Below are 26,199 nucleotides of genomic sequence, written 5' to 3'. Positions count from 1 at the left end.
CCTGAGGCTTTCTCAAGAAGCTACAAATTCTGCCAGTCAGTGTCACTAGTGTCTGTCCAGCTGGGCATGGTGAACCTCACGTGTAATCCCAGCTACTCAGGAGGCTGGGGCAGAAGGATTATTTGATCCTAAGAGTTCAAAACCAGCCTGAGCAACATGGCAAGACTGCCTGCCCTGGCTTCTAATGACTTCTCTGGAGAGAAGGCTGAGATAGGGTCAGAGAGAGGAATGAGGGCAAGGTGCCTGTGGGTACCTCCATCTCAGGGAGGCCCATCTCCACCTGCAGTGCATGAATGTGGGTACCTCCATCTCAGGGAGGTCTGTCTCCACCTGCAATGCATGACTGTGGGTGCTTTTCAAATGCATACAAGAAGACTCGGGGGCCACTCTGGGTGCTTCTCTATCTGAACCCCCAGTCTAGTCTGCATGAGGGAAGGCATATTTCTCCTGATAACAATACTTTGACTGGAATCTCTGCTAAACAATGACCTGGGGCTATGATGCTACGTCTAGTCAGATTCCCCCTTCTGTATGAATGGTATCCTGTTCCAGTCATTCCTTCCGGAGTCACAACAGAGGAACATTACTTCCGTTGTCCTGTTGGAGACAAGTGGGATGTCACCTGGGGAGGAGGGAGAGGGGAGAGCGGGCAGGAGTTAGAGGCAGAGGATGGAGCAGGAGCCCATCTTGGGAACCGCACGTGGTAACGCTTGACTGGCTGTAGCATGCATGGGGGCATCCGGGAGAAGGGGCAATGGAGAAAGGCGAGGCTGGACAAACCAGCAAGAAACCAATTACATGGGGCCTTGGTGGTCACACCAGGGATTCCGAGGCTTATTCTAAAGGCAATGGGAACTTCAGATACATTTGGGATTTTAAACAGGGATGACATGAACTGATCTATGTTTTAGAACAAGTACTCTGCCCATGGGAGGCCGAGTAGGATGCCGCAGCAGAAGTCCAGGGAGCAGTCATGAGGTGTGTTGTTTCTCCTGACGTACTAATACAGCAGTAGATCAAGGCTTTCTTCTCTGACAGTAAGGCCTCTCTTCTGCTGATTTTCTATATGAAAACTTGCCTGCTGGGTCATGGAGTCATGAAAGGACAGACAGGATACAACTTCGACAGCTAAGCTCAGCAGCCTCTCACCGTGCTACTTTGAAAACAGAATGCACATATTTTAATGTGTATATGCACACAGACATATTTCTACAGCTAATTCTTGATGTATGCACTGGCTGACAAGCACATGCTTCAAAGGAATTCAGAGATACTAGACCACAGTCAAGAAAAACGGAGTTCAAAACATCTGCGTACTTCCAAACAGGACTTTTTTTTCAGAATTGGAAGTATAATGATGACCCCCCATGGGGCATGCCCTCAAACCAACCCCCATCTCAGCACTTCTCCCTTGGAGGGAGTGACATTCGTTATACCTCAGATATTCATCCTGTCACCATCATCAGGGTTCAGCATGTAGGCAGCGAGGACTCAAAGGTTAGGATGACCAGAAACGAAAGCGAGGAATCAGAACCATTGTGTATGTAAACAGAAGACTGAAGTTACAAGGCTTGACTGGTTTGCTTTTCTCTAAGGGAGGGAAGTTACTTTTGTCTCCACTGAAGGTTTTTTCTTTTTTTTTTTTTTCTTTTGAAATTATTGTTTTTGTTTCTTTTTTTTTATTTTTTATTTTTTATTGGATTTTAGGTTTTGGGGTACATGAGCAGAGCATGTAAGACAGTTGTGTAGGAACACACATGGCAGTGTGCTTTTCTTTCCTTCTCCCCTTCACCCACATTTGGCATTTCTCCCCAGGCTATCCCTCCCCACCTCCCCCTCCCACTGGCCCTCCCCTTTTCCCCCCAATAGACCCCAGTGTTTAGTACTCCCCTTTCTGTGTCCATGTGTTCTCATTTTTCATCACCCACCTATGAGTGAGAATATGCGGTGTTTCATTTTCTGTTCTTGTGTCAGTTTGCTGAGGATGACGTTCTCCAGATTCATCCATGTCCCTGTTTTTTCATGATGTATTTTCAGCAGAATGAAGGGTGGGGAACCTGTTTCTATGAAGGGTCACTGTAACCACAGGCAGAAAAAAAAGTCACTGCATAAGATTTCTTTTTTCAAGGCAGAGTCTCACTCTGTTGCTCAGGCTGGAGTGCAGCAGTGAGATCTCAGCTCACTGCAGCCTCCATCTCCTGGGTTCAAGCGATTCTCATGCCTCAGCCTCCCAAGTAGCTGGGATCAAAAGTGTGCGCCACCATGCCCAGCTAACTTTTTTTCTGTATTTTTAGTGGAAATGGGGTTTTGCCATGTTGGCCAGACTAGTCTCGAACTCCTGATCTCAACCTGCCTCAGCCTCCCAAAGTGTTGGGATTCCAGGAGTGAGCTACAGTGCCCAGCCACAGTATAAGATTTTTTTTTTAATATTCACATCCCAGAATAAATTATAAAAGCTTATTATTTCTAGTTCATAGCCATGTAAGAGAAATAGACATGGATCTGTTGGTATAGAGGAAGGGAGGGATAGCTGGCCAGGTCGAGACAGAGAGAAAAGAATTGATGAAAAATGGCAAGATAAGAGTCCCTCTCTCTGTCTCCCTCCTTCTTTCTCTCTCAATTTCTTGGTTTCAATCTCTCTTCCTCTCTCTCCCCACACACATACCATAAAGCTATAACTCATATTTTAAAATGAGAATATATTGTCTAAAACATCTCTAAAATGGTTTACTTTCTTCCCAAGATCTGGAAACCGCAGGTGCTTTGGAAACTTTCTCTTTTTCTCATTTTCTGATAAAAAATTCAGGTTGAAAACACCCAGCTCCATGTTTTTAGCCGACCTGGGTATCTATAAATGAGCTGTGGTACTCCTCATTTCTAAGTATAAAGTCGTTCTTTTTGTGGTTTTAAAAAACTTTTCAGGCTAAAATCATAGATTTGAGATTTAAATTTTGCATGTTGTTACTAGAAAAGCCTCTGAAACATGTGGATTTGTGCTCTGTATGCCAGATGGGAGGCAGTTGGCGCCAGCGCTGACTCATGGTTTGGAAGCTGCATATTTCCAGTTTGGGGTTGTGTTGTTTTGCTTTTGTTTTTAAACCCGGCATCTTTCAATAGAGCTTGGGAGAGGAATGAGCAGAAAAGGAGTCCAATCCATTAACCATTTGGGTGATGTGGATCCCTGAATTTTCTAGCCCTGGACTGAATCTCCAAGTGATCGCCTAGTTCTTGCACTCAAAGCTTTTTGGACACAGACTGACCCTCCATGGCGCAGAGCCGCCTGGGTTTGTAGGGTATGTTTGCCGGCTTGCTGTTGCTCACTGTCCTTTTTAGGCAGTGGCCCCTCTGCAGCTTGACAGCTTGTGATCACCTGCAGAGGATGGGAAGTGACAGCTGAGCCTTGCACTGAAGACATAAGCTTCCGTAAAAGGTTTGGGGAAGCCAGTGAACGCCTCCTGAATCTAGATGACTTACGGATTCAGACCCTACTTTTGTTAGATGATTCGTGGGTTTAAACTGCAAAGTTATTTCAATCAAACATCTAGTAAAAATATTTAAAAATCAGCTACATGAGTCTGACATCACTGAAATGAGACCCCTTCCCATAATTCGATTTTCTTTTCTCCTTACGGTTGTCACTGGAGAAATTTTTGCCCCGCAGAGTGGGGAAGCTGGGCCATGGTGCTGTCCAACATAACAACTGAACTTAAACCAGAATCCCTCGCCAGCTTCAGTTTTAATATACTCAAAGTATTATGCATTCCATGGAAATAATACATATTTGGTATTTAGAGACACAGTCTCTGTAGCCCAGGCTGGAAAGTAGTGGTGCGGAGCTCACTGCAGCTTTGAACTCCTGGGCTCAAGTGGTTCTCCTGCCTCAGCTTCCCAAAGTGCTGTGATTATAGATGTGAGCCACCACACCCCACCACACGTGGTATATTTATAGCTCTAAAATAGTAGAATAAACAAGTATCCTTGTAAATAAGAAGTTGACTTCTTGAGTCGGTTTTATTATGAAAATGCATATCACAGACACATTTCCTCTACCATCATTTAAAAGAACTGAATTTCAACCAGGTGCGGTGGCTCATGCCTGTAATCCCAGCACTTTGGGAGGCAGAGGGGAGCGGTTCATGAGGTCAAGAGTTTGAGACCAGCCTGGTCAACATGGTGAAACCCTGTCTCTACTAAAAATATAAAAATTAGCCAGATGTGGTGGTCCATGCCTGTAATCCCAGCTACTCAGGAGCCTGAGGCAAGAGAATCACTTGAACCTGGGAGGCGGAGGTTGCAGTGAGCTGAGATCACGCCACTATACTCCAGTCTGCGTGACAAGGCAAGACTCCACCTGGGTGACAGAGCAAGACCTTGTCTCAAAGAAAAAAAAACCCAACAGCTGAATATTCATAATTTTCCTGTTTGATGCCCTATGACTAATATGACTTACAACAGGATGCAGGGTCAGGACAAAATGAGAAACCAAAGAATCACATTCTATAGCTGGTTTGTATGTATTCTGAATATTTATACTCTGCAAACCACGACGCTCCTGTACCTGCAGTGTGTATCCATAGATCATGGCTGAAATTCTACACCGAATGAACTTATCAGCTGCCTTTTTTCATCATGTTCATTGCCTCTGACAGATCTATCCCCAGCTGGTGTTGACTTCTCCCTACGGTGCAGGAAGATCATTAATCTTGTATTTTTCTCTTACTCCAAGGGCTTTTTTTTCTTCTTTACTGAGGTTTTAAAACAGATTGTGCCTATTTCCACGGGCCTTTTAGAGATCTGTCATGTGTCCTCTTTTAAGCAGGTCGTGTAAAAACCAATTACTTGAGTACAGCTGGGGTCATGGGCAGTAATTCTGTTGTCAGGGCGGGAGCCTTGATATTTTTCATCCTTCCCGATGTCAAAATGAGAGTGAGGGCACCACCAACAGAAGCATTTATTACTTAGCAACTGAGAGAGGCTTTCAAGCCATTCAGATTGGTGACTTCTCCAGGGCTGGCGGAGTATCTCCATCTTGCCTCCTGGGCTGCATTGATAAGGAGCTGGACATCTCACCAAATCCCCAGTGAGAACTGCCCATAGTGAGTGAGAATGCAACTCCTGGGGCCTCAGTCACCAGTGTAGACCCCTCTGTAGTTGAACTTTGCAACGGGCAAGTCTCTTGGCTGTGGAGAGAGAAAGGACTGTGTCTGCACAAGCAGGAGAGAGAAGTGCAATAGAATTATCTAGTGGAGGCAGGTGTTTAGACAACTGTGAACACTTGCTGAATGAAAGGACAGGTGTGCAAAACTGGACACTACACCTTAGACTTAATAAGCTCTTCCTTCCCAGTGGCTGGTTATTTGTTTATTTCTTCCCCAATTATTGAGGTAATCATCTCAACTGCCCACTTTATGTCATTTCTATCTTCCATAGCAAGAGGCTTATTGCTGTAGTATAATTGTTTAAAAGTGATAAAGACACACCACTTATTGAATGTTTATACTGCTTTCACCCCACATTAAAGTTCTTCATGGGATTAAAAGCAAATGATGACAGATCTGCAGAGACCAAGGCTGCATGCTCACATCAGACTTAATCCTCCATCAAAATGCAGCTCTTCCACGTTCCTTTTACCTGGAGCCTGAGAAGTGGGAAGTGACCCACTGGTGCCCACTCCATCATCTCCTTGAACCTCTCATTCTGAGACCTACCAAACAGATTGCTTTACCACATTGACAAATCCATGCTGAGTCCTCTTCTGTGCTCAGTCTTGAGTCTTTTTTTTTTTCTTCTCTTGCTCTGTCACCAGGCTGGAGTGCAGTGGTACGATCTTGGCTCACTACAGCCTCTGCTCCCCAGGTTCAAGCACTTCTTCTGCATCATTCTCCTGAGTAGCTGCGATTATAGGTACGCACCACCACACCTGGCTAATTTCTGTATTTTTAGTAGAGGTGGGGTTTCACCATATTGGTCAGACAGGTCTCGAACCTCTGACCTCATGATCCTCCTGCCTCAGCCTCCTAAAGTGCTGGGATTACAGGTGTGAGCCACTGTGCCTGGCCAGTCGTGAGATCTTCTTTGGACCCTCTCAGTCACTGAGAGTGTCGTTCATTCTCTGATTGACATCCTTTCTTTGAGATTTGATAAAAAGCACCGCATGCTCTTGACTGTGACCTTGAGATAACAGTCATGGCTTTCTCCTGGCTGTACCGTCAAGTCACCTGAGTGAACATCATTCTGGTTGTATGTGGTCCCATGATCCTTCTAAGCTAATTCTGCCCCCTCTGGTGTTGATTTTTACCAGGTTCGGTGCAACCCTTTGAACTGGAACAAGATAAAAGGCCCAACTAATAGGGTGGTTAACAGCAGGATGTTCGTGATCTTTAAAAAGTTTGGTGATACATTGGAAAGAGTTTAATAATGCATATGAAAACACTTGCTCACTGTCGACCTCTATGTACTTTTCTTTTGAGACCGAGTCTTGCTCTGTTGCCAAGGCGGGAGTGCAGTGGCGCGATCTCAGTTCACTGCAACCTCTGCCTCCTGGGTTCAAACAATTATCCTGCCTCAGCCTCCCAAGCAACTGGGATTACAGGGACCCGCCACCGTGCCCAGCTAATTTTTGTATTTTAAGTACAGACAGGATTTCACCATGTTGGCCAGCATGGTCTCGATCTCCTGGGTTCAAGCTATTCTCCTGCCTCAGCCTCCCAAGTAACTGAGATTATAGGCATGCACCACCGCACATGGTAGCCTCTACTTTTAAGGATTCCTCACCACTGTGTGTTCCCAAAAGAAATAGTTAGGCCTCTATCCACAGAGTTCTACCAGGGATGTGATCACTTCTGCTCTCAGGGCCTCACCTTCCTCATCTATAACAGGGATGGGTGAAACCTGATCTTAAGATCTTTCCTACCTCTGTGATTTTGAAGCTATGAGAAACTGGAGTGGGTGGGAGGGGGGGATGAAGGTAGCTCTCCCCCATTCTGTGCCTAGAAAGATGTGTTACAAATGTCGACAGGTGGAGGGGGCAGTATTTTTAAGTTTTTAAGTCAAAGATCATAGTTCTCCCATCATTTTTTGAACAGTGCCTGGTGTGGGGCTGAGGGCCCAGAATATGTCTAATGAGTACCTGCTTATTATTGGTCTTGCTATCATCTGGACCATCCCTGTTGTCATGGCTACCCCACATCAGCCCTCCTGTGTCCCATACACTGTGCACCCAGGGTACATCATCTCACTTAATCTGTATCGTAACCCTGCAAAGGAGGCCATGTTCCCATTTCAGGTGAAGGAAACGGAGACTGAAGAAGTAAAAGAACCACCAGGAAGCGGCAGAACGGAAATCAAATCCAAGTACAGACGTCCAAGGCACTCTTTTGGACGTCTGTTGAGTTGTCCAAAAGACGTGAGTATTTTGGATTTTGCTTTTGTGCAAGGCTTTAGCCAAAAGGTGTTTGTGAATCAGAGACACAAAGCAAAATGTCCCCTGGGTGAGCGCTACTGGCCAATCTTAAATCTCCTCTTCCCATCTCTTCTTTCCTGTTTCTGTCTTCTTCCTCTAGGCACCACTGTTCACTTCCTTGCGGCGGTGTGTTGTATGTTTATGTGTTGGCCATCCATCTCTCTGGCTACAGCATACAGTACATAAGGGTGGGGGCTTTGCTTTGTTCTCTACTGTAATTCCAGCCCCTGGAACAGGATCTGCTACATCACAGCTGCTCAATAAATACGAGTGAACGAACGAGTGTGAGGAGAGAAGGTTGGAGAAAGCAGGAAAAACTGCAGGGCCCTGAAAGGGAAAGGATGGGATGTAAAGAGAGCCAGAGGGAAGGATACAGGAGGCCAGAGGCCAGGAGTCCCTGCATGGGGACGAGCGGTGGGCCAGGAGGCAGCTGGTGCCCAAAAGCCATATAGGTCAGGGAGAAGCCCATTGGCACTTTGGTGTGGTCAGAAACAGGAGCTTCTTTACCAAATCTCCTGAAACATATCTTTCCATTTACGATGTAGCAGGTTGCTTTTTCAGGGAATGTTATGTCCTACCCTACTGCTGATTGCTGAAGGCAGAACCCCTAACAAGAGCATTTAACCAAATCTGGGTGACCCAGAGAAACATGTGTATCCACCAGGCACTGAGTCACATCAATGAGGTGACACTCAGCCGGGCTCAATTCTCCGAGTTGGTTTTCTTTACCACTCACTTTCTCCCTGGGGAAGCATGAGGACCACAAGAGGCTGATCACGGAGATGACATTAATTACAAACAGTGCAGTGTCCCAGTGAACGTAACCCACTGGCTCATTCACAGCTATTTCTGAGAAAAGAATTATTTTGCTTTTGCTCTACTGGTTCTTTCACTTAAATCTAATGAGATGAAAATGGGTGTGACAGTGTTTGTTAAAGTGCAGAATTCCATTAAAACGTGGGGAATTGATATTATTGCTGGAAGAGGAAATGGCTGATTTCTTTTGGCAAGGCTTTGAACATCAAAGTGTTTGTTGGCTGCAAAAGTGAAAAGGGCTTTGTGTGCACCCTGGGGAATATATTCTGCCCCAGTTACTGATGAATCCTTTTAAGAACGGAAGCCAGGACAGTCAGCCAGCGCTTCTCTTGGTCTCCAGATGGGGGTGCCACTGAGCCAGACATAGATTTCCTCCCAGCTTCTCCCTGGAGAGTTCCCTGGAGCCAAGGAAGCTTTTGTGTACTGCAACTCTCCCAAAATAGCCTTCTCAAGTGTTGCAGGGCATTGGGAAGATGAGATGGGGTAACGCTGATGTTATATATGTCTTATAAATACCTGCCTCCCAACTCACGAAGTGCTCACATGGTCTAATGGCCTTTGATGCTATTTTCCTGTACTGTGTGAGAAATATAAAGTCTCTGGAACGGATATAGGTCATCAATGGTTGTTTTATGTTCAGATAGGAAAAGAAAAAAGGAGACAAAATATCCTGGGTTGCCAGCTTCTTTCTTTTCTTTCTTTCTTTTTCTCTCTTTCTTTCTTTCTCATTCCTTCCTTCCTTCTTTCTTTTCTTTTTTTTCTTTTTGAGACAGAGTTTTGCTCTGTCGCCAGGCTGGAGTGCAGTGGCGTGATCTTAGCTCACTGCAAGCTTTGACGTAAGCTATTCTCCTGCCGCAGCCTCCTGAGTAACTGGGGTTACAGGCACATGCCACCATGCCCAGCTCATTTTTGTATTTTTGGTAAAGATGGGGTTTCACCATGTTGGTCAGGGTGGTCTCAGTCTCCTGACCTCATGATCCGCCTGTCTCGGCCTCCCAAAGTGCTGGGATTACAGGCGTGAGCCACCATGCTTGGCTTGCCAGTTTCTTTTGTGAAGTATGGTTTTGGTAATGAGTACATTTGTAGATAAACGCATTTTTAAAAAGCCCAAAACCATAAAAACAAAAACTCTTTTCAGATTTTAATGCCCTTCATTTTCCACAGAAGCTATGTATTTCACAACATTCCTGCTATGAAAATTCTGTCAAATAAGAATTAGGAAGTGATTAAAGTCTATGTTTTACAACTCTTACGTACGGCCTGATTTCTCCACTCTGCCACCTTCCCAACTACTTCCTGAAACTTTCTGAACCTCTGTTATATTAAGATGGGTCTGAACATCCACATGATTAATTGGGAGGCAGGGAGGAAGGGAACCTAGATAGCACAATGTGTGAATAATATAACATAGTACATAGAGAGTGCTCCATACACGGAAGTGGCTCTGAAGTTATCGTTATGCTTTAATGTGGGATGGGCAGTTGTTTTTTTTTTAAGACAGTCTTGCTCTGTCACCCAGGCTGGAGTGCAGTGACGTGATCTCTGCTCACTGCAACCTCCACCTCCCGGGTTCCTGCAGTTCTCCTGCTTCAGCCTCCCAAATAGCTGGGATTACAGGCACCTGCTCGGCTAATTTTTTGTATTTTTAGTAGAGACAGAGTTTTACCATGTTGGCCAGGCTAGTCTTGAACTCTTGACCGCCAGTGATCCACCCACCTTGGCCTCCCAAAGTGCTGGGATTACAGGCATGAGCTACGGCACTCAGCCAGATATGCCGGTTTTCTATCCAGCACCTGCAGCGAGGTAAAGCCGGCAGGCAACAGTAAGACTCTGGGAGAGGGCTCTGGATGGCAAACTGTTCAGCTGTTGATTCTGCCTACGGAAAAAGGGCAAGCTGGTTATCACAATGCCTATCAGATGCCCACACTACATCTCTGGCAGCAAAAATAGGTTTTGTGCTTTCCCTATGTGTATCAGACATTATGGGGGTCATGTGAAACAAGAAACTTGTGTAAATAGTGATTTTCTGTTTTTTTGAGTTTTTCTAAAGCCTCATTTATGCTGGTTGAACCAGATAGGGCTAGCTATCTACTCTGAATTTTAGAGTTTATTTTTTTAAATAAGAGGGTCACTGCTGTAGGTTGGGGGTGTTAAATATTATTTTTATTATTTTATTATCTATTATTTCCTCCCTGCCCCTGAACAGCAAACTATTTTTTTCTCAGGCTCCGTTTTCTCAGCAGCTACTGTGCCTGGACCTACATTCTGTTAAAGCAACGGATTACTTTAGGAATCAAATCTCTGGTTAATTCAGTGAGAGGGGATCGTCCTGCAAACATTCCAAATAAACCCTCCTTATGCTGCGAGAAGTCACGGAATTCTTATTTCTGGATGGCTAGCTCAGTGATTCAGCCTCACTAATAAGCCCTGGGGGGAAAAATACATGTTTGTGTCCTAACTGAACTCTGCCTTCCCATCACGCAAGAGCACTGTTTCGGCTCGAGTAAGGAGAGAAAATTCTCAACAGAGTAAGTATTCTATGGCCTGGTGATAATTAATAATAAAAATACCATTAAGAAGTTTTTACTGGCCGGAGGTTACTGGCTAATTTACTCACTTAGCAGTTGTTGGGGATGCTTTCACGTTGGGTGTTTTACTTAGGAGCTCGGACGCTGAGCTGTGTCTTGCTCTCAGTTGCCCTCTGTTGGCTGGAACATGGATCGTTCTCTCCCCGCGGACTGAAGCGTAATGACGGGTACGTGCAAATATTCAATGGGCACATTATGCTCATCTGGATCCCCCTACCCATGAAAGCCTTATTTGGATTTCAAATTAGCAAATTTTTAATGAATGCACACTCTTCACTCTTTACCTGCCTACGTTCTCTTCCTGGCACTCATATGCACCCATCTGACATATATCCACCTGTGTGCCTCGAATTATGAACGCATCATGAGTTGGAAATATTCTAAGTCAAAACTGCATTTAATACATCGAGCCTACGAAACATTATGGCTTGGCCCAGCCCACCTTCATCATGCTCAGAACACTTACATGAGCCTGTAGTTGGGCAAAATGATCTCACACAGAGCCTATTTCATAATAAGGTGTTGAATATCAAAGGTAATTAATTGAATATTGTACTGAAAGTGAAAAACAATGGTTGTTTGAGTATTCAGAGTAAGGTTTCTACTGAATGGGCATAGCTTTTGCAACACTTTGAAGTAAAAAAATTCTAAGTGGAGCCATCTTGAGTTGGGGATTTGTATTTGTTTATTCCCCTTTTGCCTGCCACCCTGATGAGACTGTGAGCTTCATGAGATCAGGAACTTTTGTTTGGTTCACTGCTGTGTTTTCAGGGCCTAGAAGAATGCCTGGCGCACAGTAAGTGGTCTATGAATGTTAGTTGAATAAACGAATGGGCACCAAGCATATCTAAGAATTGGGTGCTGTGGTAAAAGATTAATAAGAAGTGTGGCGATCCCTCAAGGATCTAGGACTAGAAATACCATTTGACCCAGCAATCCCATTACTGAATATATACCCAAAGGATTATAAATCATTCTATTATAAAGACACATGTACACATATGTTTATTGTGGCACTGTTCACAATAGCAAAGACTTGGAACCAATCCAAATGCCCATCATTGATAGACTGGATAAAGAAAATGAGGCACATATACCCATAGAATACTATGTAGCCATAAAAAAGGATGAGTTCACGTCCTTTGCAGGGACATGGACAAAGCTGGAAACCATCATTCTCAGCAAACTGACACAAGAACAGAAAACCAAACATGGCATGTTCTCACTCAGAAGTTGGTTTTGAACAATGAGAACACATGGACACAGGGAAGGGAACATCACACACCAGGGCCTGTCGAGGGGTGGGGTGCTAGGGGAGGGATAGCAGGGGGTAGAGAGATTGGAGAGGGTTAACATTAGGAGAAATACCTAATGTAGGTATTTGGTGTGCCAAATCACCATGGCACATGTATAACCCCGGATGGTCTGCAAATGTACTCCACAACTTAAAGTATAATCATAACAAAAAAGATGAATAAGACATTGTTCTGGCCTTTTAGAGGTTCACAATCTAGAATTGGACCAAAAAATACTGTGATTGGAGGAGGAACTGTTGACACCAGCCCTTTATAATCTAGAGGATGCTGGCCTTAGGGAATCATTCACACTTATCTTCAATTTCTGAAGAGCTGTCTGTGGAAGAAAGATTAAACCGGTTCAGTTTATTTCCAAAGAACTTTCCAGTTGGTAGAAGGTACAAGGCAAAAGTTTCAGCTTGACAAGGATCTCAGAATTGTCTGCAGTCGTTTTGGATTGCTTTGCTCATCATGGAAGTCATAAAAACTCATTTTCCTGAGCCCTTTCCTATACAGAACCAGAGTCTCCAGGAGTAGGTCCTAGGAATCTCTATTTGATAATTAGCTCCTTGGTGATTCGGAGGCAATCTTTAGACTGTTGTTAGAGAATCAGGGATTGGACTGGGAGACTCAGGTATCAGAGTAGCAGTAGAACTAAATGATCTGAAAATACAAGATTTTATGGTTCCAGAAGATCACGGAACTCTCCTCTTAATAATGGGAATATTAGTCATTGTGGTCTTTGCTGGGACTGCTACCCAACTAGAAACCCAAATCAAGAAGGTCGGCATGGCAGCCTGGCAGATGCTTTAAGCAACGTGGGGTAAAACTCCATGCATTCTACCATCCGGCAGAAGGTAGAAATGATTGACCTTCAAATGTCCATGCCCAGATAACCCACCTTACAAATTGCTGTCTGGTAGTCAGATTTGTAGTGATGGCTGGCAGTGTTGGCTTGTGCCTATGATCCCAGTGCTTTGGGAGGCTGAGGTGGGCAGATCACGAAGTCAGGAGTTTGAGACCAGCCTGGCCAACATGGTGAAACCCTGTCTCTACTAAAAATACAAAAAAATTAGCCAGACATGGTGGCGCGTGCCTATATTTCCAGCTACTCAGGAGGCTGAGGCAGGAGGATCGCTTGAACCTGGGAGGTGGAAGTTGCAGTGAGCCGAGATTGCACCACTGCACTCCGGCCTGATGACAGAGCAAGACTCTGTCTCAAAAAACAAAATATTAGACGTGATAATTATTTATTGAGTGCAGAATTGGAGAAGGACACAAAGATGAATAATCTATTGCCTCTGCTTTGAAAGATCTTGGAGTCTAGCCTTGATGACACAATCACAGTGAATGTGACAAATATTATATTAGAGTTTCTTTAGGACATGTGGCGGGGGAAGGTACAAAGGTGTGTGTCTCTGGTGTCCCCAGCCCAGTCTGCCAGACGTTGTATGAATGCGGCTTCCTTGCACAGGGAAGGTATTTCAGATACAGAGTAAGTAAGCTCTCTAGAGTATCTACCTTGCACCTTCGCCCCTTCCCCCAATACCCAGTGTTAACTCAGTGCTTCCTTGTGCCATCTAGTTATGCTGAAGGGAGGAGAGTGGTCTTTGGGGTCTCTCTTATGCTTAGTCTTCTCATAGTCATGCCCAGCACGTCCATTGTAGACTGCTGGCCCTGTGCTTCTCCACTCGGCCATGGGTGGGGCTTAGAGTTGGCCTCAAATGCTAGAACAGGGAGAAGGAGATATCTCTGTCCATCTATGTCCACATTACAGATTCATATGTGCACATCTAAGGGACGGCGATTCTTACTTAACAGTGACACAAGTTCCACTTGAAAGCCCCTGTTCTCCCTTTCCCTTACTACCAGCATCATGGGTAGCCTGCTGGGCTGAGTGGATAGGCATGGAGAATGGGTGGCAGAGAATGTCGGATTACCAAACAGTGCAGGGCAGGAGCGATGAATGAAGCACAGAAACACTTTCAGGATGTGGAAGCCAGGCTTGAGCTTCTTCTCCTGGGGAGCCTCCAAATCCAGAGGCACGGTGCCCGCACATCACACTGATCTGTCTGCTGCTATCAGAAGGGGCATGTGGATCAAAGCTGTCAAGAAGCTCATGAATCTAATTGCTGCCCAGAGTGAAGCAGCAGACTTGGGAACTTGAGTCCCCGCTTTGATTCGCCGTTGCTCATGCAGACGGGACTCAGTCTGTTTCCTAGAAGGACGCTCAGGGGAGCCTGGCCTTTCTTCTCTACCACACACCCCGGCTTTCTTCACACTTAGACGGGGATCTGGCGAACATCTGCAATGATAAGATGATGCCCTCTTTCCTGTCAATCCTCTGATCTCCTAGGTTTCGCAGGGAGGCAGAGCCAAGAAAGCGTGTGTAGACTGTGGTCACCTGGGTGATCTCTTGCACAGGACTATACACAAACGCACACACGCACACAAATGGTAGGAAGCAAAGGGGCTCCATTTTGCTAAAGCAAACAACACCTCTTCTCTGCCTGTGCTCTGCTGGCCAGGCGGTGAATGGGTCTGCCACACAGTGAGAAGGATGTAACCATCGTCTTTGGTTGCGTGCCTCCTGCTGTTGCAGCACCTGTTCAGGGGACCCTGGGGGCTTTCCATCCTTGTACTCATAATCCTGCAGATTTGAGCTACGGACTATGCTCATGTCTCCCGCTTCGGCTTCATGCAGTTTTTGTTTGATGTGTGGAGGAATTAGAGAGTGCCATGCAGGGTGAACATCAGTTCATTAAACTTTCCAAGAATCGGACAGTCCGTGAAGATTAATTATTGGCTCTGCCTTTTCTGTGCTGTCATTAGGCAGACATCTCTGTTGCTCTGAGAAGTTACACAAATAATTAATCAAAGGTAACCTTGCCTGTGTTTGGAGGCTGTTCCAATAGCTTCCGGCTTCTCAAAACACAGAAGACACTTCAAGTGAGCTCAGGAAGGTCCCCGAGAAGCACTAGGGAAGAAATCGAGGGTGGGGTCAGGGAGCTGGGACTCTGCCTGGGGAAAGGGTGGTACCGTCCATCTCAGCTGGGGTGCCTGTAACTCCCATGCAGCATTCCTGCCCAGAAATGTCAGGAGAGCCTAGAACCCGTACTTGTTAACAGGCATGGTGGTGTCAATGGAAGACAGAATCCCCAGAAAACCTATGGCATTGACTTCAAATGGATTTCTTTCCGCTGTGCTATTATTCAGTTAACTAAACACAGACATCTGCACATCAGGAAGTGAAAATGTACATTTTGGGAACACTAGGATTTGAATGAAACACTCAAAGCCAACCATTATCTGTATTTGGGCCTGGTTGATTGGATGGGGTGGCATGTCTTTCTGTTTTTGCTTTTTAGTAGAACAGGCAGTGTCTTTCACACGAGTTATTTGTAAAATGCCTGGGGGGAAAAAAGCTGTTTAAAATGGTGGCTCGGTTCCAAGGCTAGCCCATAATGCTTCTTTAACCCACGCAGTGCTGTGCTGCACCGCTGGTGCTTTGCTGGTCTACTGGAAACACATCTTACATCCTTTGTTTTGTATCAGTGGCAGCCTCTGAACACTGGAAAGGGTTATCCCTGGCCCACTTATCCCTACTGGGGCCACGCATTCCAGGTGCGAATGAATGGACTGGATCAAGTAGAGTGCACATGTCTTTCACTCACTCTTTGAGCATACAGCCAGTTCCAGCCACTGTACTAGAAGGTAAGGATACGGAGATGAATAAACTGGGTTGCTACCTTGAAGGAGCCCATGGGTTGGTGAAAAAGGTAGATGACGCTGGGCGCAGTGGCTCACCCTTATAATCCCAGCACTTTTGGAGGCCGAGGCAGGTGGATTACCTGAGGTCGGGAGTTCGAGACCAGTCTGATCACCATGGAGAAGCCCGTCTCTGCTAAAAATACAAAATTAGTTGGGGTGGTGGCACGTGCCTGTAGTCCCAGCTACTCGGGACGCTGAGGCAGGAGAATCACTTGAACCTAGGAGGTGGAGGTTGCAGTGAGCCGAGACCACACCATTGCTGAGATGGTGCCATTGCACTCCAGCTTGGGCAACGAGATTGAAACTCTGTCTCAAAAGAAAAGAAAAGAAAAAATAAAAGAAAATAAAAGGTAGATGAGTAAACCAGCCGTTTCATTGCAGTGTGGGGCTCAAGCTGCTTTGGGAGCATAGGAGGGATCATGTCCACAAAGATGTTCCTGATTAGAAAAAAGAAATCGGCCGGGCGCGGTGGCTCACGCCTGTAATCCCAGCACTTTGGGAGGCCGAGGCGGGTGGATCATGAGGTCAAGAGATCGAGACCATCCTGGTCAACATGGTGAAACCCCGTCTCTACTAAAATACAAAAAATTAGCTGGGCGTGGTGGTGCGCGCCTGTAGTCCCAGCTACTCGGGAGGCTGAGGCAGGAGAATTGCCTGAACCCAGGAGATGGAGGTTGCGGTGAGCCGAGATCGCCCCATTGCACTCCAGCCTGGGTAACAAGAGCGAAACTCCGTCTCAAAAAAAAAAAAAGAAAAAAGAAATCAAGACTGCGCGCGAGGGCTCATGCCTGTAATCCCGCCACTTTGGGAGGCCGAGATGGGCGGATCATGAGGTCAGGAGTTGGAGACCTGTTTGAGACATGGTGAAACCCCGTTTCTACTAAAAATACCAAAATTAGCCAGGCATGGTGGTGTGTGCCTGTAATCCCAGCTAATCAGGAGGCTGAGGCAGGAGAATCACTTGAACCCGGGAGGCGGAGGTTGCAGTGAGCAGAGATCGTGCTCCTCCAGCTTGCCTGACAGAGTGAGACTCCGTCTCAAGAAAAAAAAAAAAAACAAAAGAAAGAAAGGAAATCAAAGGAGACAAGGAGGCAGCAATACCGAAACAGCAGTTCTTTCATGGGTGGAACTAATCAAATAATAATTTAAAGAACTGCGAGTTTGCACCACACTTTACATGCATTCAAACGGATTGGATCCTCACACCAGCTGTGGAATTTATATTTATATTTATATGAGCGAATGTGTTTAGCATTCATTCACTGAGTGCCCACTGTGTGCTGGCACTGTGCCAGGCTCTGGGAGAGCCATGAACAGAGCCAGCTCCCTGCACCTTGCCCTCTAGTAGGAGGCGAAGCCATCCTCAGTTGGTGTGACTTCTTTGTGATCATACAGCTAGTTAGGGAGGCAACAGCTGGCACTGGGCCTTCTGTGCAATCAGCTTTTCCACCCATAACTCACCTACTACATTGAGAACACATTTTTCTGACACTTTTTCCAGCACCCCCAGATAACTCTGCTTGTTCTATTAGCAGCAATGACACCGGGAAGCAGAGGTTGTCGCTAGGCAATAATGTGAGATTTCAGCAGTGCTTAACCTAGGGAGCGTTTCGGATGCCAGAGCAATGGTGTACAGGAATGAAAGAGGTGTGTGTGGGGGGGAATAAACCCCATGAAGGAAAGAGAACATTTCCCCTTATACCCAGCTCATATTGAAAGTTTGGAAATGACTGAGTTAAGCCAGCCCACCATGTGCCTTAGTATAGCTTGCTCCATCTCTGGCTGTTGTCTGGCATTTTTTAACAATCATAGACATTTTCGGGATATATTAAGTCACTTTTATTCTGGTGGTTCATATATAGCCGAAGTTGGCAGGATTGGCTTCCTTTGCCTTTATTGGAGCGCCACACAAATGGTGCACTGATAAATGTTTGTTCAACAACTGGCTTTCTAGGAAAAAAAGGGCAAATACAGAAGCACATACATTTGTCATAAATTTTACTGCCATAAAGTTGTGTAGCACACAATTCACAAATAAATTTAAAGTAGACAAGACTCTTGATTATAAATTTTAATAGCCAATTGATTCTTACAAAAGGCTTTTGTTGGTTTCTGCTGAACTGTTGTATCCATAGTCGACCTGTGGTTGTAATTCAACCATGATTTGACAAAAAGCAAGCTAAGAACTAATGTTTGATTACTATACCATTCAGCCAAGTCACTCAAGGCATTAACAAATGACTGTATTCTTTTTTTTTTTTTTTTTTTGAGGTGGAGTCTTGCCTTGTCACGCAGACTGGAGTACAGTGGCGTGATCTCAGCTCACTGCAACCTCTGCCTCTGGGGTTCAAGTGATTCTCCTGCCAGAGCCTCCTGGACAACTGAGACTATAGGTGCCCACCACCATGCCCAGCTAATTTTTGTATTTTTAGTAGAGACAGGGTTTCACCATATTGGCCAGGCTGGTCTCAAACTCCTAACCTTGTGATCCGCCCGCCTCAGCCTCCCAAAGTGCTGGGATTACAGGTGTGAGCCACAGCACCCGGCCGTGAGTGTAGTTCTAACATGAATGCTGGTGGATGTTTTTGTTTATTCTGAATGAACAGAAAGGAAGCCATGAAGATGTGGAAACTTCATTCGTTAGTCAATATGAGTCATGGCACTGAATTAGATCACCAATATTTTTGAATCAGATCTCTCAGTATTTTTGAATACAGTTCTACTCACAATCTAGCAGCTACAGATCCACTTTTAAGTTTTATGACACACTTTTACATCTAATCTGTATCATTAACATTTCCTCTGTCACCTTTTTTAAGTATAGACAAGCAACAAAAAAGGAAGCCCTGATTTTTAGTGTTTGCCATTTTTGGTGGTGTAAATACTCCTAGCATGGCTGATTTCCTGCCACCATCGGGACATTACTAAACACACTGACGCGAAGAGAGGTGCATACATATCATTATGTAGTATTTTGACAATACAGGTCTAATAGAAGAAAATAACTCTCAGAGAGTAGGTAATAGCAAAATGTAGCAATATTATCTGAAAGAGATGTTTTGAGTATTTATGACCTTTATTTTTATTTTTTTGAGATGGAGTTTGTCTCTTGTTGCCCAGGCTGGAGTGCAATGGCCCAATCTCAGCTCACTGCAACCTCTGCCTCCCAGGTTCCAGCAATTCTCCTGCCTCAGCTTCCCAAGTAACTGAGATTACAGGAATGCCCCACCATGCCCAGCTAATTACATATTTTTAGTAGAGACAGGGTTTCTCCATGTTGGTCAGGCTGGTCTCGAACTCCTGCTGGCTCAGGTGATCTGCCCACGTCAGCCTCCCAAAGTGTTGGGATTACAGGTGTGAGCCACTGTGGCCAGCATCACCTTTATTTTTAATATAATTTAATTGAAATTTTATATAATTTACTTTATAACAATAGCTGTATTTAACAACCAGCCTGCAAAATCCTGAAAATTCAACAATCCACTCCCGTGGACTAGTACAAACTGGCTCCGGCACCCCACTGCTGTCTGCATATCACCCCCATTTAAGTGGAAAAGATTAGCTTCTTTTATAAAGTGCTGTGACACTTGCCTTCTAAAATGAAAAATGGCCAGGCATGGTGGCTCATGCCTGTAATCCCAACACTTTGGGAGGCCAAGGCGGGTGGATCATGAGGTCAGGAGTTCAAGACCAGCCTGGTCAACATGGTGAAACCCTGTCTCTCCTAAAAATACAAAAATTAGCCGGGTGTGGCAGCGCGCACCTCTAATTCCAACTATTTGGGAGGTTGAGGCAGGAGAATTGCTTGAACCCAGGAGGCGGATGTTGCAGTGAGCCGAGATCATGTCACTGCACTCCAGCCTGTGCGACAGAGCAAGACTCCATCTCGAAAAAATAATAATAAAATAAAATAAAACATATAAACAGGTGCTCAATATATGTATATCAGATGAATGAATTTAGAAGAATGTTTGCGCTAATCAAAGCATGCTCTTGATTTTTACAAAATCATATCCCTGAATGTGGAATGACTGCCTCTGAATTGGCAAATACTGTGCTTACTCTAACGAGCATCTTTTCTCAGCTGCACTGCGATTTCCACCCTTCTAAAGACACAGCTTGAATTTTGAAACTAGGTCCCTACAATTTGATCCTATCTTGTTTGACTTGGAAGAATAACTCATAACAAAGCTGATTTTAAAAATATTGGTAGGTTCCTCAAGATCCTGAGTGTGATGTCTGCTCAGGTGAGCACCTGCTAATTAGCTGGCTGGGATCTGGTCCTTGGGGGGACTTGTCTCACCAGCTGCTTCAGATTATTTACACTGTGAGACACTCACCTTTATCCCTGCAATTAATTAGGGGTGGGGCCTTTGCAGTCTTGCTTTTGATTCACAAATGACAAACACATTTCCCTTCAGCACGCTCCTCACTGCAGTGTTATTCTGTAAGTGATCTGTTTGTGGGTTACAGAAGGCAAGCCTAGAGCGGTATCTAAGTCACTGCTTTGCAGGCACAGAATAAGGAAGGCATCCATCGGAGGAGCACGACTGTTCTTTTGTCTTTCATTTATTCTCACTCACTCAAATAATTAATAAATATGAAGTGCCCACTGGAATCTGAGCAGTGTGATTATTATTAATCTTTTTGGAAACAGAGTCTTGCCTTGTTACCCCGGAGTGCCATGGCATGATCCCAGCTCCCTGTAGCCTCAACCTCCTAGGCTCAAGCAATCTTCCTGCCTCACCTCTCAAAAATACTGGAATTACAGGCATGAGTCACTGTGCCCACCTGTAAATTCTTAATATTTAAAAAACTTCATTGACTTTTTCTTACAGAGGCAAAGCGTAATCATCACTGACTGCAGAAGACAGTAATGAAATCCAGGTAAGTAAAGACAAAAGAAAAACATCCATAATTCACTCTCAAAGATGTTCTCACTAAGTCTTCCAGACCTTTGAGTGTGTCTAACATAAGGCTGCAAAACTGGGACCATACTTAATATAAGGGTGTGGCTTTTTTTAACTTAAAAATATATAATGAAAAATATTACTTAAAAACTTTTTAAAAATGTATTTTAGCGATAAAGTCTTGCTCTGTCTTCCAGGCTGGAGTGCAGTGGCACTGTCGTTACTCACTGTAACCTCTTACTTCTGGGTTCAAGCTCTCCTGCCTCAGCCTCCCGAGTACCTGGGACTGCAGGTGTGAGCCACCGAGACCTGTTAAGAGTCACTTTTAGGGCCGGGCGCAGTGGCTCACGCCTGTAATCCCAGTACTTTGGGAGGCCGAGGCAGGTGGATCACGAGGTCAAGGGATCGAGACCATCCTGGTCAACAGGGTGAAACCCCGTCTCTATTAAAATACAGAAATTAGCTGGGCACTGTGGCGCGCGCCTGTAGTCCCAGCTACTCAAGAGGCTGAGGCAGGAGAATTGCCTGAACCCAGGAGGCGGAGGTTGTGGTGAGCCGAGATCGCGCCATTGCACTCCAGCCTGGGTAACAAGAGAGAAACTCCGTCTCAAAAAAAAAAAAAAAAAAAAAAAAAGAGTTACTTTTAGTAAGGCTTTGGCACTAGTTAGTCCAAGGAGGAGACAAAGGGTTCCTTTAGACTCATTGTCTTGAAGGGAAATGAAGCGACCCTTTTTGTAATCCTGTCCACTCTGGAAAGGCAGCGCTGCTGCAGAAGAAACCAAGTGGCCGCCACAAGCCCTTCTGTGTAGAATAGGCTGTTCATGAAATGAGGTAATTGGAGGCCTTGGAATCTTGTCATTGTTTTCTTGTGGTGTCAATGGGATTAGATTCTTTAATTTTGGAAATTAGACTGTTGTTAATTAATGCATATTTCTGTAGTTGCTTCCTTTACCTTAGTGGTAAAAAAAAAAAAATGTTTTTTTTTAACGCAAGGTTGTGGTATTACCTGTGCTAAGAAGAAACAGAATAGAGGTTTAGCGGCAATACTGCCTTTAAAATAGAGGGAGCAATGATCTCCTGGGATCCAGCCAGGAGAAGAGGCAGCAAGGGCAGAAGAGTTCTCTGAACAACGCTCCATCTGACGCTGGAGACCTGTAGGCATCTCAGCCTCCTTTTGTCTCTGAGAAAGTTGTGGAGATGCTAAGATTAGGTTCTAAGCTCAACTGTTGATAAACAAATACATAGAGGCAGGCAGGCAGCCTGGGTGGGGAGGGAGTGGAAGCTGGAGAGCTTCTCCCCTGCTTCCCTCCACTGCCCTTCCCCCAGGGGTCATAGCCCACACCCACTATCACCTGTAGCCCAGGCTTCTCCCTCCTCTGAGCCACAGACACTCGTGGCCAGCTTCTTAGGTGGCAGTTCTACCTGATGTTTCCCCGATCACCTTCACAATGAACGACGAAGGGGAGCTCATTGCTACCCTACACCATCAACTCCCCTCCTGCTCCTCTTCCTGGGTCCTTGGGAACCGTGTTCTTACCCCTCAAGTCTGTGGGTCTCCTTTTGTTTTTGTTTTTTTTAAACTGTCTCTATAGTCTGTCTCCACTGTCTGCCCCACTGCCACTGGCTTGGATCAGGCCCTCATGATTTCTCACCTGTCTTAGCACAATCTCCTCCTTTGAAGGCAGTGTCCCTGCCTCCAGCCCGGCCCCTCAGAATCATCCTTGTCCTGGTGAGCTGGCTACAGCCTTGCTACTGCACGTGGGGTCCCTGGACTGGCTGCTTCAGCATCACCTGGAAACGTGTCAGGAATGAAGAATCGCCGCCCCTGTGTTCCCAATTGGTGACTGAAGATGGAAAACCCCATTGATTTGAATAAGGAAAATTTGATATAACGAATGAGCAAATGGATAAATAAATTGTATCCACTTATGCAATGGAAACTTATTCAAGAAACAATATGAATGAATCCCAAGGGCATGATGCCAAATGAAACACTCAAGTCTCAAAAGGTTATAGGCAGGATGATTCTAGTTATAGGACATTCTAGAAAAGGCAGAACTTTGGGACCAAGTTCAATGATTTCCAGGGGCCGGGAGGGAGAGGATTGTGTTACAAAGTGATAACGTGAAGGAATTTTGGGGGTGTGGAAGTGCTGTGTATTCTCATTCTGAGGTTGGGTACACTTGTCTACATTTGTATTAAAATTCACAGAACTGGATCCGCACAGTGGCTCACGCCTGTAATCCCAGCACCTTGGGAGGCTGAGGTGGGCGGATCACCCAAGGCTGGGAGTTTGAGCCCAGCCTTACAAGTATGAAGAAACCCCATCTCTACTAAAAATACAAACCTAGCCGGGTGTGGTGGCGCATGCCTGTAATCCCAGCTACTTGGGAGGCCGAGGAAGGAGGATCACTTGAACCCGGGAGGCGGAGGTTGTGATGAGCTGAGATTGGGCCATTGCACTCCAGCCTGGGCAACAAGAGTAAAACTCTGTCAAAAAACAAACAAACAGACAAACAAAAACTCATAGAATTGTACGTCAAAGAAAGCCAAGTGGACTACATGTAAATTAAAGATAAATATAGTAATGCATTATAAACCATTGAATAAAATCAGAAACCATGAGTTCATATTGATAAAACTAAGCAAATATAAAATATCTTCCCCCAAACACTACAAAGCAGGGAAATATTAAGTTTACAGTGGAGAAATTGGCCAACCCACTTGATTAGGCTGACTGAAGGTAACGTCATCAGTAATGTACTAAGTAGAATCATTTGCCGTCCAGTGAGACGCAGCATGAAGATCGCAGTCAGGGCAAGCTTCATGGACTTCTGCGGTAGCACAGGACCGGTGCTCAGAAGGGGCATACGCTGAGTTTAAAGCTCTGTTGTTTTCTTGAAATTCTTTTTTTTTTTTTTTTTTTTTAAGACAAATTCTTGCCCTGTCACCTAGGCAGCAGTACAATGGCGCAATCTCGGCTCACTGCAACCTCCGCCTCCTGGGTTCAAGCAATTCTCCTGCCTCAGCCTCCCGAGTAGCTGGGATTACAGGTGTGCGCCACCACACCCAGCTAATTTTTGTATTTTAGTGGAGACGGGGTTTCACCATGTTGGCCACCCTGGTCTCAAACTCCTGACCTCATGATCCACCCACCTCAGCCTCCCAAAGTGCTGGGATTACAGATGAGAGCCACTGTGCCCGGCCTGAAATTCTTAATTGTTTAATGAGGGGTTGATCTAATTTTCCTCTTGCAGTGACCCCTGCGTGTATGTAGCTGGTTCTGAACACAGTATCATTTCTGTGATTTTCCTGCCAGAGATGTATAACCTGAATTGGATCATGGCGAAACATCATCCGAAGCCAAATTAATGGGCGTTTTACAAAATCAGTTGCTTGGACTCTTCACAGGTGTCAAGCTCATGAACGTCACTGAAAGACAGAGGAGCTGTTTCATGTTGGAAGATGCTAAGGTAACATGACAAGTAACTGCGATGCAGGTCTCTGTATTGGGTCCTTTGGCAACGAAAAGTGTTGTTGGGACAACTCATGAAACTTGACTGGGGTCTGAAGATGAGGTAGCAGGAACGTACCAGACTCAACTTTCCTATCCTGATGGTTGAATTGTGGTTATGTAGGAGAATGTCCTTGTTTATAGAACTTCCAAACTTAAATATTTAAGGGTAATGAGGCATCACGTGGGTGTCTTACACTCTAATTGTTCAGAGCAGACATTCTTTGTGTTCTTTTGCAAATTTTCATGAAGTTTGAGGTTATTTCAAATAAGAAAGAGTGATGGGGAGGGAACAGAGTGATGGGGGAGAGGGAAGGCTTCTCTAATAAGGTGACATTTGACCAAGACCTGAATGAAGTGAAGGAGCAAGTCACTGAGTATCTGGAGGAAGAACACTCCGGGCAGAGGGAGCAGAATGGCACCAGATCTGTGAGGATGACATATGCCTGAAGTGTTTTGAGAAATAGCCAGGAGACTGGGGGCTCATGCAGAGACACGAATGAGAAAGTGGAGCAGGTGAGGTCAGGGAGGTAATAGGGACCAAACCAAGTTCCAGCAAGGATGTTTGGTTTTGTTCTCTGTGATGGGAGTCATTGGAGGGTTGGCCAGAGGAGAGACATGACAGGACTTGTATTTTACAAGGATCACTGTGGCTGCTGTGTGGAAAATAGATGGCAGAGAGGCAGGGGTGGAAGCAAGGACACCAGTTGGAAGACTATGGAAATAATTCACTTTCTGGTGGATAGCAGGGCTACAGAAACCTACAGAAAGGCTGTGAAGAGCCACTGCCAGCCCACAGCACAGAGCACTGGGCTCTGCCCCAGCGGCAGTGATGCCATCTGACCACTTCTGCATCCTATGCCCGTCTTCCCCTGCCTCGAAAGAGGTGTCCGTCACAGAAGCTGCTCATGGAAGGGCAGCTCTGATCATGACTTTCTAGGAAGGTTGAAGAGCCAGCTGCTTGCATTGTTAATCAAATTTTTCTTTATTTGGTGCAATGCTAAAGTGTCTTTTTAAATGAGTGATCATAGAATCAAAGACAAGCTCAGGGAGAAACATTGAAACCGTCAGATCTTGTCTTACTGCCTGGAGCTGCCTGGCGACTTCAGCGCTTTTGTCATGTGCGAAGTTTGCCTTGTCAAGGTCCTCGAATGAAAGGGTCTTGAGGTTTTGTCTGATCCCACCCAACAACGAAGAAAAAATTCGGGCATTGACCTCTGATTTTTGGACCCAGAGGGACCTTGGTGAAAAATGATTCCAGTCCCCTCTTTTCCTTGATCCATCAGATGAGTGATAATTTAAAATTTAGTTGGTTTTGTTTTGCTCCAAACGTATCCTCATGAAGCTCCAATGATGGAAAGATGTGGACTTAAGTGCTCGGAATTGTGTTCAATTTTCTTCTTGGAACCTCCAGTAAGAGTCTTAAGGATATATCTAAAAGACAATTTCATATCTTTTCTATGTTTGGACAAGAATGATGCTTTAATCTATTATATGATTCTTTTCAAACATAAATATATGCTTATGGTATGCTATGTAAAACACACATTTTAAAAATCCAAAAGCAGGCTTACACTTGAAGAGCAACGTTTAAAATTGTTTCTTTCCTGACTTTAATAAACGCATATCTATTGTAAAGTGCATTTCCATTGTCATTCTAAGCCTCTGAGATAGTTAATCCCCAGTGTACAAAGCAGAGACCCAGCTTGGTTAGAGGATGATTTGCTTTAGGTCGGAGACAAAGCCGGTGACCTTGGCAATGAAGCAGCTAGTTAGAGTTGAGTGATTTCCAGGTCAGCACACAAGAGCTCTGATCACTGATTTTGTTGGCTTGATAGTGACT

General features: G+C 45.1%; 1 protein-coding gene across 10 annotated transcripts in view; it reads left to right on the top strand.

Moving 5' to 3' along the window:
- Positions 1-25,994, top strand: part of LOC108591112 (uncharacterized) — a 147,120-nt gene extending 121,126 nt beyond the window's left edge. Inside the window, exons 3-8 of one of the 10 annotated variants that reach the window (XM_078368318.1) lie at positions 7,286-7,405; positions 10,504-10,806; positions 15,717-15,875; positions 20,771-20,819; positions 24,254-24,315; positions 25,106-25,994. The gene's annotated coding sequence lies outside the window, so the exon portion shown is untranslated. Of the gene's footprint in view, positions 1-7,285; positions 7,406-10,503; positions 10,807-15,716; positions 15,876-20,770; positions 20,820-24,099 lie in introns of all 10 variants that reach the window. The other 9 variants (XM_078368321.1, XM_078368323.1, XM_078368319.1 and 6 more) reach the window with 9 other exon arrangements.
- The last annotated feature ends 205 nt before the right edge of the window (positions 25,995-26,199 follow it).

The sequence above is a fragment of the Callithrix jacchus genome, chromosome 4 (genome assembly GCF_049354715.1).
Source record: "Callithrix jacchus isolate 240 chromosome 4, calJac240_pri, whole genome shotgun sequence".
Taxonomy (NCBI): domain Eukaryota; kingdom Metazoa; phylum Chordata; class Mammalia; order Primates; family Cebidae; genus Callithrix; species Callithrix jacchus.
This window is presented reverse-complemented; position numbering and strand designations above follow the sequence as displayed.